Source organism: Lasioglossum baleicum, chromosome 2 (genome assembly GCF_051020765.1).
Source record: "Lasioglossum baleicum chromosome 2, iyLasBale1, whole genome shotgun sequence".
Classification (NCBI taxonomy): domain Eukaryota; kingdom Metazoa; phylum Arthropoda; class Insecta; order Hymenoptera; family Halictidae; genus Lasioglossum; species Lasioglossum baleicum.
Window position 1 is genome coordinate 1,326,800 of NC_134930.1, and position 11,716 is coordinate 1,338,515.

The 11,716-nt window shown below is 39.1% G+C and overlaps 1 long non-coding RNA gene across 1 annotated transcript; it reads right to left on the reverse strand.

Moving 5' to 3' along the window:
• Positions 1 to 2,233: 2,233 nt before the first annotated feature.
• Positions 2,234 to 10,327, reverse strand: LOC143216981 (uncharacterized). The gene is made up of 3 exons (XR_013010696.1): positions 9,902 to 10,327; positions 3,907 to 3,997; positions 2,234 to 3,832 (listed from the first exon to the last, which is right to left on the reverse strand). It is a non-coding gene; the product is annotated as an uncharacterized LOC143216981 (long non-coding RNA).
• Positions 10,328 to 11,716: the final 1,389 nt, after the last annotated feature.

Below are 11,716 nucleotides of genomic sequence, written 5' to 3' on the forward strand. Positions count from 1 at the left end.
TTCGGGTGCCCGTGGAGCGCTAAAGCACTCTGCTCGTGGAAGGTTTTCAGAACAAAATCTTAGCAAGAAGATGTAACGAAAAATAGACTTTATTTAAGGGGCTAGTATACCCTCGATTTGTAACTAGAAAATACCTAGAATATTACTAGATTTTGGGTCGAAAATATGGGTTTCGTACTGAACGTTGTTTGACCTTATTTAAGCAAATTGTGGGCTGGGTGAGGGCTCATTCGAAAGAGGAAGGTTAGACGCAGCGCGCTTTTCTCACGAGGTTAACGAGATTATGTTTATATCTAATAATATGATGGCCCAAAGTCGAGAAAAAATCTAGGAAAAAATCCCGCAGATTTCAATGCATTTTCTGTCTCTAATAGACTTTTTTGACTTATGAGATGAGAAAAGCGCGCTGCGTTGAACCTTCCTCTTTCGAATGAGCCCTCACACAGCCCACAATTTGTTCTAATAGGGTCAATCAACGTCTGGGCGCAGATCCATGTTTCGACCCATTTTTCTAGTAAGATTCTAGTAAATAGCAAATATCTAGCAAATAACTAGAATCTTACTAGAAAAATGGGTCGAAACATGGATCTGCGCCCAGACGTTGATTGACCCTATTAGAACAAATTGTGGGCTGTGTGAGGGCTCATTCGAAAGAGGAAGGTTCAACGCAGCGCGCTTTTCTCATCTCATAAGTCAAAAAAGTCTATTAGAGACAGAAAATGCATTGAAATCTGCGGGATTTTTTCCTAGATTTTTTCTCGACTTTGGGCCATCATATTATTAGATATAAACATAATCTCGTTAACCTCGTGAGAAAAGCGCGCTGCGTCTAACCTTCCTCTTTCGAATGAGCCCTCACACAGCCCACAATTTGTTCTAATAAGGTCAAACAACGTTCAGTACGAAACCCATATTTTCGACCCAAAATCTAGTAAGATTCTAGTTCCTTTCTAGTTACAAATCGAGGGTATACTAGCCCCTTAATAGTGAAACGTTGTTGACTCTAAGATCTCAGACAAGAATCTGCTCGTATCCCCGTGTATCTGCTTCGTATTTTCCTCGTCCTGAAGTTTTCTCCTTCCAGGTTCCTTTTCCTTAGCCAATAGGAAAATTCGGATCTTCCAGCTGGACGTTGATTCGTCGGGTGGCTCGTCCTCGGTTGCAGCTCGATGGTAATTGGTGGTGGAGGTGCCTCAATAGCGCGCGCACGAGAGTGGGGTACGCGCGAGGGTGAAAGCCCGCCAAAACAAGGGTCGTGGGACCGAGCGAGAGAGAGGTCCGAGGGAGTCCCAAGAGGTCCTTGACTGTGAATTTACGACTTCCTGTCCTCGACCGATTCTAGACTTCGACTGTCTCTTTATGCGAAATTGGAGAACTCCTCCAAGAGGTTACGTGACTTTACCCAAATTCCTCGATTAGTCTCGCCCATCTGGTTTCGTCAAGGATCTCTGTGGAAGCCCCTTGTTTCCCTTACTTATTCTAAGCCTAAGCTATCGTGCCTGAATAAAATATATGTATATGAAATATACGGTTTTGAAACATTACGTTTTATATTCAAATTTCCCTCTCAGCGCCATTAATGGAACATACAGGGCAGTAGCTCTATTCGCGGCTATGTTCGCGTGATCAACGGGTCACGCTACACCTCCCCCCTTATTGAAAAGGTGTTTCCTATGGGAACAGCTTTTACTACTCTATGCTATTTGTATAAATAGTTAATTACACGGCGTGTGATTTGAATCTACTGTAAAATTTCCAATAACCTACGTTTGAAAACTGCATACGAACGTGTGTGTGAGAACGCATGTGTACCTACGACTCGGAATTCCTGGTGTACATATATTTATGTATGTTTGCATTACAATTATTTAGGTGAGGTTAAGTTTATTCGTAAATACAATCATTTCTATTAATCTAATCGTATGCAGGCTAGTTTTAATTTATTCGCATGTACGGTTTTAAATTTATTATTACCTATTTCTATCTCTATTGTTAAATCGTTGTATACATTAGTTATGCGGTATGGCCCTGTCCAATCGGAGTCGAATTTTGATGTTTTTGGTTCCCTAACTACCCAGACAACCAAGCGGGCCGAAGCCACAAATGCGCGTGAGGGCTCGTAGTGTTCCCTGGACACAATCTTGGCACATGATGTCGTTGCCACAATCCGGGATATCGTGCCCAGTTTAACGATCGGGCCGTTGTAAGAGGGCAGCACATAGCCGCACTAACTCTTCCTTTTTACTTATTTTGTACGCATTCGAGGCGGGAAAATTAAATGATAGATTTTATTTATTGTAGTATTTGTAGTAGTTTTCCTAGACTGCGGATCTTTATGCAAAATAAAAATTGTCTGCATCGATTGCAAGAGATAGAAACTAAATTGAATGTTACTTCTTCCCTCTTATCGGGTCTTTATGCAAAAAAATTCTCGTCGTATAAGGGAAAAGAAAATTGATATTTTTTTATTTTTTAATACGCCGCAGGGGGAGTTGGTGAAGACATAGGGACTGTGATAGGGACAATGACACACAAGGAATAATAAATATTATAATTTTTTATTATTACTATGCTTTATTATTGGAAATTACAAAAATTTACAACCTTTACATGGACCTAAATCTACAGAGTGAGTCACCTAACGTATGCACCTCAAATATCTTTGTTGTTTCGAAAGATACGTAAAATATGGTAAAGACAAAGTTGAATGGTACAATGGGGCTGACACGATGCTAAAAAATTTTTGTTTTTATGTCATTTTTTTAGAGATATGAAGGTCATCTTGACTTTTTTAAATGGAATGAGGTATTTTTTAATACATCAATCGATGCAGCTGGACATTCATTATAAAAGAGTACTAACTTATGTACAGTCAGCGACAATAATAAGTGGACATCCTTAAAAATCGCACAACTTTTTAGAAATTGGGCCAAAGGACTTGAATTCTTTTAAGATGTTAGACCGGCTAGTTCGCTAGAGAATAAGTAAACAAAAATTGATTACGATTGCAATTGGTAGTAATTATACAAAATATTAAAAAATGATGTTTTGACAACTTTTTTATCTGGGCCTGTAACGATAATTTAAAAAATGCGTTTTATAGATTTCGGTAACTTATATGTATACTGAAAATTTCATCGAAATCGGTCAACATTGCAATGAGCTACATACGTTTAAAGATGAGAGTTTAAGGGTGAAAGTCGCAGATTTTCAGCCTTGCCAGGGCATTTCGCCCTTACGTGATCATCTTTAAACGTTTGTAGCTCATTGCAATGTTGACCGATTTCAATGAAATTTTCAGTATGCATATAAGTTACCGAAATCTATAAAACGCATTTTTTAAATTATCGTTACATGCCCAGATAAAAAAGTTGACAAAACATCATTTTTTAATATTTTGTAAACGTTACACAAGTATGTAAACGCTAACGTCTTAGTACGACAGTAATGGTGTTTTAGAGTTATTTAAATTGAAATATCTCGTGAACTACTAACTTTTCGACATACATACGTTAGTACTTTTTTTTACAACAAATGTCCAGCTGGATCGATTGATGTATTAAAAAATACCTCATACCATTTAAAAAAGTCAAGATGACCTTGATATCTCTAAAAAAATGACATAAAACAAAATTTTTTTTGGCATCGTGTCAGCCCCATTGTACCATTCAACTTTGTCCTTACCATATTTTACGTATCTTTAGAAACAACGAAGATATTTGAGGTACAAACGTTAGGTGACTCATCCTGTATATATTGTGATTATTACACGGTGTTGCCTCTGCTTCCCCAAACTTGTGGCCCGTAGTACGTTCTGGCATAGGCGGGATACCTCAAAAATACAAAGAAAATCAGTAATGTACAATATATGTATGTGCATTGAATGGCATAATTAGATATACGTACCACGCGAAAAATTAGAGGTCTTCCTCTTCCCCGGTTGCCGCAGCTTCCTTCTCCTCCTTCCTTGGAGAGCACATTATATTTTTCCTCCGTTCTGTAAATTAGATTTTCAATTAAACAGTGAGTAAATGTGAGTATTTAATCTTCTTCGCTTATTTCTCATCTCAACGAATTTTCTAATTTCTGGTGCTACAATTACAAAAGGTCTTCTGATGTTTTTCATCAACTAATATATTGTAACGAAGTCTCTATTTCGCTAAATAAATGGACACACTTTCATTAACCGTAATACGCTACTTTTCGGAGGAAGGCAACTTATCTTTGGCTAAATCGCTTTTATCGCCTTTGACGTCTTCAACGTCCGCTCTCTCTCGTGTTTGTCTTTCGACTCTCGATCGTTCCAGCGTCGTTTTCCTAACGACGCTGTAACCAACCTGAATCTTCCAACAATTCTATACAACGGGTATACCGACAGACGCGTAACATTAGTATGCCGGTAGACCCGTAACACTTCCCCCCCCCCCCCTCCTCCAAAAAAAACGAACTTTATTCAAAAATTAAAAAAAAATGACCTGTGATTTTGTAGGAGCAAAAATAATGAAACAAACACCGTGGACCCTCCAAAATCACCAACTAACCCGGCATTTGCCCGACGCTCCAGGGAAAACCACGGCTTAAAAACCTGGAGTGGTTAGCGGCCGAAATACAACAATATCAATTAACAATTAGTAACTTCAAAATAACAACAATATTATAATTCTAATGTATGCGGTCTTCAATTTCTCCCTCCACAACTTGCTTTTCCTTTTCTTTTCTTGTACTCCTGCAAATTAGTAGACCAGCGATTCCTAGCAAACCAGGAATAACGTTAGCATCTTCGAAAACTAAGGCTTATTATTGATTTTTTTAATAATAATTTGTACTACTACTACTTATCATTGAACTTCGCAAGTCTATTAACATGCACTACTTTAAATTTCTGTTTATTCTTCTTAATCCTATAGACAACATCACTCAATTTTGTGTTAATAACATACGGTCCATCCCAATGACATTGAAGTTTAGGGCACTTCCCTTTTACTCTGAGAGGCTGATATAACCATACCAAATCCCCTTCCCGAAAAGATTTCTCCACTACTTTAGAATCATATTGCTGTTTCATTTTAAACGAAGAAATTTCTTGTTGCTTTCTAACGAATTTGTGAATAGTATCCATTTTATCTCTCAAATCTAAATTGAAATCACAATACAAAACATTCCTAATTGGAAGACTTCCGCGCAACAAATCCAATGGCAAACAAATTTCTCGACCGTATAACATCATTGATGGACTTAATTTTAAACTTTCATGCTGAGCAGACCTATACGCAAGAAGAAAAAGAGGGACTAACTCGTCCCAATCCCTTTGATGCTTAGACACAAACATTGAAAGATATTGAAGAATTGTCCTATTTAACCTTTCTACAAGACCATCCGATTGTGGATGTAAAGGAGTCGTTCTAGTTTTCTTAGTGCCCAACAAAATCATTAGTTCTTTAAAAATATTTGATTCAAAAGTTCGGCCTTGATCAGAATGAATTTCTTGAGGAACTCCGTGACGACTTACAATATCCTTAATTAACGCATTAGCTACGGTTTTAGCCTGAAAATTTGGTAAAGGTATTACTTCTGGCCATCTAGTGAAGTAATCTGCCACAACTAACATAAAACGGTTTCCAGAAAATGATTTTGGTAAAGGACCTAAGATGTCTAAAGCTATTCTCTCGAAAGGAGAACCTACATTGTAAATTTGCAACAATCCCTTGCCACGATTAGCCGTGCCTTTCCTGGAGATACAAACCTCACAACGATTACACCATTTTTCTACATCCTTAATACAATTAACCCAATAAAAACGTTCCCTGATCCGAGAAACTGTTTTATTGATGCCGAAATGTCCCCCACCAGTCGAATCATGAGCCTCACGAAGAACTGCATCTTTCTTTTCTCTCGGTACCACTAATTGCCAAACTATCTTTTTTCCCTCCGCAGATTCCAACTTTTTGAATAAAAGACCATCTCGAATCTCTAAAGATTCCCACAATGAGAAATAAAATTTAACCTCCGGTGACGTAGCCGTCAAAACTTCTTTAGGCGGCTTTTTTCCAAACAGTTTACTTTTAAAAACCAATTCTAAGTGTGGATCATTCCTCTGAGAACTCTCCCAATCCTGCATTTCAAACAAAGAACACTGAGTACGAAGGATTGGAATTTCTTCAACCTCCTGACAATGTTCGTCCCTACTTTCTGCATTTAAACAACGCCTACAATTATCTGTCCAACAAGGCCTTCTAGATAACGCATCAGCATTGGAATGTAATTTACCACTCCGATAACAAATCGTGAAATCGTATTGTTGAAGTCTTTCTAACCATCTGGCTATCTGACCCTCAGGGTTTTTAAACGAAAGTAACCACGATAACGCCGCATGATCTGTACGTACTGTAAATTTCCTTCCATACAAGTAATGATGAAAATGCTCTATAGCTTTAATTATCGCCAACAACTCCCTTCGGGTAATGCAATAGTTTTTTTTCTGATTTGTTTAGAGATTTATTAAAATAAGCAACCACTCTCTCTTCACCATCCTGAACCTGCAGTAAAACCGCCCCTATACCGACATTCGAAGCATCCGTATCTAACAGGAATGGATCACTGTGCGAAGGATAAGCTAAAATCGGTGTTGAAGTTAAACAAATTTTTAACTCTTCAAAAGCTTTCTCCGCTTTCTCTGACCAAACAAAACTTTTATTTTCCGTCAAGTCAAAAAGCGGCCTTGCAACAGTGGCATAATTCTTTACAAACCGCGAAAAATAAGTACACAACCCTAAAAAGCTTTTCATTTCCGACTTATTCCTCGGTCTAGGCCACTCTCTGATCGTGGAAATTTTCTCCGGATTCGTTTTAACACCTTCCCTAGAAACAATGTGCCCTAAGTATTTCACCTCTGCTTGAAAAAAAGAACATTTTTGAGGAGCCACAAGAAGACCTGCTACGCGTAGTTTATCAAATACCAAATGCAAATTTTGCAGTTCCTCTTCGAACGTCTTCCCAAAAATGACAATATCGTCTAGATAAACGAGACACTTTCGCCAAGTCAAATCTCCCAAAACATTTTCCATTAACCTCTCAAACGTAGCTGGAGCATTACACAACCCAAACGGCATCACCCTAAACTGCCATAACCCTTCGCCTACTGAAAACGCAGTCTTTTCGCGATCCCTCTCATCCATCTCGATCTGCCAATAACCACTCTGCAGGTCCAAAACCGTAAACCACGAAGATCCCGCAATCGCATCCAGAGTATCGTCAATCCGAGGTAAGGGATATGAATCTTTCTTCGTTATGTTGTTTAGCTGGCGATAATCTATACAAAACCTTGTCGAACCATCTTTCTTTTTAACTAAAACCACCGGCGACATCCAAGAGCTAACCGATTTTTCAATCACCCCCTGGTTTTCCATGTCCGCAATTAACTGCCGTACTTCGTCCTTTCGCTGAACGGGAACCCTACGGGGAGCTTGTTTAATAGGTGCGTGACCTCCCGTATCTATTCGATGCTTCACTACCTTGCACTTTCCCAACTGCTTTTTATCTTTTGCGAAGACGTCTTGAAATGAAATTAGAAAATTCCTAAAGTCTTCCTTCTCACTCTGGCCCAGGAGTACGGAATTTTCTTCCAAAATCGGAAACAAAAACTCTGGCAAAACCCGGTCTTCAGAATCCCCTGCAATGCCTTCGCCACTTTCCGAAGACCAAGCATCGATAGAACAATCATTAAACCAAATTTTGTCTACTCCGGCAATATGCAAACAGTTATTCTCCAAATCGACCGAACACCTATATCTTGACAGAAAATCCAGCCCTAAAATGCAATCTTCCTCGATATCGACAACGAGAAACCTATGCCGAACGCGTAGTTTTCCAAACTCAACAAAAGTGCTACGCTCCCCGAAAATCTGAACCCTCTCTCCTGTAACGGATCTAAGATGTATTTCGCCTGACATTGAGCAACAACCCTCAACTGACGTCCCCTTTAGGAGTGAAACTCGCGAACCGGTATCGACAATGAACTTTCGGGAATGACCATCCAGAAGGCCCATGACGCTAACACCAGACTCGACCGCGACGTTATTAACCGAAGAAATTCGACAGAGGGTATTTTCTTGTATTTGATCGTTTGCAACCCTCTTTACAACGATCCCTTCTGGTTTCCCGAAGCGTTAGTCTTATTCAAAGAACAATTTGAAGAAATATGACCAATTTTTCCGCATTTCCAGCAAGTCAAAGGTCTGCTAAAGTCACGTGGCTGTCCCCCGTATGGACGAAAACGGCGCGTGTCCATCCTCGCACTCTCCTGCATAGGCTGCTGGGACCTCCAAGAGTCCTGAAAATTTAGAGCTTCCACCCTCACCGCGATCGCGAGTGTCTCGTCCAGTGTGGAACAATTCATCGAAGCAAGAGTAACATCTCTCTTGAGATTGTGGTCCCCGATCGCCTCGAGGAACCTCTGATGCGCTTGTTTATCGCGAAATTCCGGTGTCGCGTCAGGGAAAGCCGAATGGGAAAGAAAACAAATTTGGTTAGCCAAAGCCCGAAGAGACTCTCCCCTACGTTGTCTATAATTAAAGAACCTAAACCGGTCTAGCTGAGCCAAGTGCTCATTGCCATATTGAATATTTAATCGAGAAACAAGCGCGTCAAAGTCGGTACGTTTCGATTCCTCGAGACACGACAGGGCCGTAAGGGCCTCACCCTCAAGAGAGTCTACGAGGGCCAGACTCTTAGTAGTATCATCCCAGTTATTAATCTTTGCCAGGGTAAGAAACTGTGTCAAGTACAGTCTCCATGAACCCGAACCGTTAAATTTTGCGGGCTTAACGCGGTAACAAGATGGATTAGCATTGCACGGACGCGAACATTGATTGAACGCGCGTGAACCTACGTCACCGGCGGCCTCACGGTTCCCATCCCCTACAAATCTCTCCAAAAGAGAAGTAAGTTGGCAAAGACTGGCCTGATTATTCGCTAACTGTGTTTGCATGGACGTGAACTCCTCCGCTCGAAAATTCGCCTGGTTTTCCAGCAGTCGAGCTTCCAAAGCCGCGAGACGCTCCTCCAAACGAACAGACCGAGTCTGCATCTCGTTCCGCTAGTCGCTTGCTCAACAGCAGAATCCCACTTCTGACACCAATGTAACGAAGTCTCTATTTCGCTAAATAAATGGACACACTTTCATTAACCGTAATACGCTACTTTTCGGAGGAAGGCAACTTATCTTTGGCTAAATCGCTTTTATCGCCTTTGACGTCTTCAACGTCCGCTCTCTCTCGTGTTTGTCTTTCGACTCTCAATCGTTCCAGCGTCGTTTTCCTAACGACGCTGTAACCAACCTGAATCTTCCAACAATTCTATACAACGGGTATACCGACAGACGCGTAACATTAGTATGCCGGTAGACCCGTAACAATATCTAACTGATTCAAATATTGCAATCATATTAATAAAAAATCGATTAAAGTTGAACGACAAACAAAAGAATGTGCTACCAGAAATGAAAAAATTCCATGATGAGAAGCAAGTGAAGAAGATTAAATACTTGCCTTACTGAATTGGTTTTAGCCATCATTTTGCCGATTTAGAATATTGTTAAGCTAATTCTAATCTGAATGGGTCAAAGCTGAATTGTGTTGGATTTGTCTAAAGTGATAAATGATAATAATGATAATGAAAAGAGAGTGATAAAGTGATAAAAAAAAGTGATAAAGAAATAAACAATTTACTATTTTGGACTCTACATTGAAGTGAACATACTCGCCCCGTAGCACCTCATACGTGATGGCACATGGCACTGTCGCGTGGTGTGCCGACAAGCGTTCTCACGCTTTTTCACGCGAAGATTTTGGGAGACATTTGAGCAAAATGAAACCGATTAACCAATATAAATATGTACACATACCTTCCTTTCTTCCTTCCTTCCACGTAGTGCACGTAATCCAAGTAATCCACGTAATCACATAATCCAAGCAAGTCAATCTAATAGTCAAATAGTCAAATGCCGCAACGCAGACCGCACTCGCGAGTGTAACGTGTAACCACAAAAAATTTCAGTTTATGCATTTATTGAATTTATAGTGTAGGATTAGGTATTTACCAGAAAAAACGTGATGAAAATAAATTCAAAAGGCTCGAAAAAATAATACAATTTAAACAATGTCCTTGTCAAACCATTAGTGATCAAAACATTAAACGACAATATGTATCTCGAAAGTGAAAGTGTGTGACATGCGGCGTCCTCCTGACAACCACAGATATTACGACATTTACGACCGAGCTAAGCAAACGAGAACTTGAGAGACTTGAGAACTGTTGAGAGAACAACTGAAAACTGAACGGCAGTTTCCCCCCTTCCCTGACGTATCGTCGTATCCGTGAGCGGCCGGTGAGGTGTCGACCTGTGTCTGTGTCGACCGCGCCTGCCCGTGTTGGTGCCTGTTCGATTGCACGCGCGCTACACACAAGCGTACCTCTACTCTGTCCGTGTGAACTACCTGCTCGACTGATCTACGCCGACGCGTTCCTCCGGTTTTCACGTTACCGAAATTTCGAAAGCATGAGGCGAAAAGTCGGAATCTGGAGACGGCAAGCATTTGAATCTCGGGCACAGCACGAGGCACGCACATTTTGCTATAACTTTCGATCTAAAAGAGATATCGACGAGAAATTAGGCCTAATTTTTTTTGAAAAATCGGCTTTAACGATGTAAACAGAAAAAAATATATTTTGTATTTTTTAAATAATGTTTTCGTTGATTCTTAAGGTATAGCCGGAAAAGATGTTCAGAAGTATCCAACCAAATTTGTTTTTAGTCACGTCATGTTCAACAGAAAATTATGAAAAAATTCATGAATATTCTACCGAATAGCATACACTACTGAGATTTTTTTCAAAATTTTTGGTTGCAAAAACGATTTTTAAACAAATCGGAAAACATAAAATTGCCATATTATTACATATTATTATTGCCATATAAACATATTATCACATTAGTTGTGTCTCATCCTAATTATTAATGTGTATTTTTTCAGATTTTTCGGATTATGGAAACATGTTTTAAAAAATTGAAAACCTCCTAACAAACTTAGTTTCAGTACTTACAATTAGATACAATTCAGTATTTAGATATTATTGAAGCAATTGTTCTTAATTTTTTCATAATTTTTTAGAGATTGAATCTTCGGGCCCCGAATCGAATCCCGCTGCTAATCGTTTCTTTCAGTAAATACTTGTTCGTTCGGGTTTTAATGAATAGTTTAATCAAAAACATTTTTTAATTGTCTGCAGTCTACATTTATTTTCAACTTAAAGGACTGATGCAGTACTTTAAGTTGAAAATAAATGTAGACAATTAAAAAATGTTTTTGATTAAACTTTTCATTAAAACCCGAAGCAACAAGTATTTACTGAAAGAAACAGAAGCAGCGGGATTCGATTCGGGGCCAGAAGATTTGCAGCCACATAGTTGTTTTGTTAACGACTAATCTCTAAAAAATTAAAAAAAGTTCCTTCAATAATATCCAAGTACTGAATTTGTATAAAACTGGAGTCTCTAACACTTCAATACAAAATATGCATTTTCTTCGAATGTTTGGAGGTTTTCAATTTTTATAAAACATGTTTCCATAATCAAAAAAACCTGAAGAAATACACATTAATAATCAGGATTAGACATAACTAACGTAATAATATAAAATAAATGTGGTCAACTGAAGAC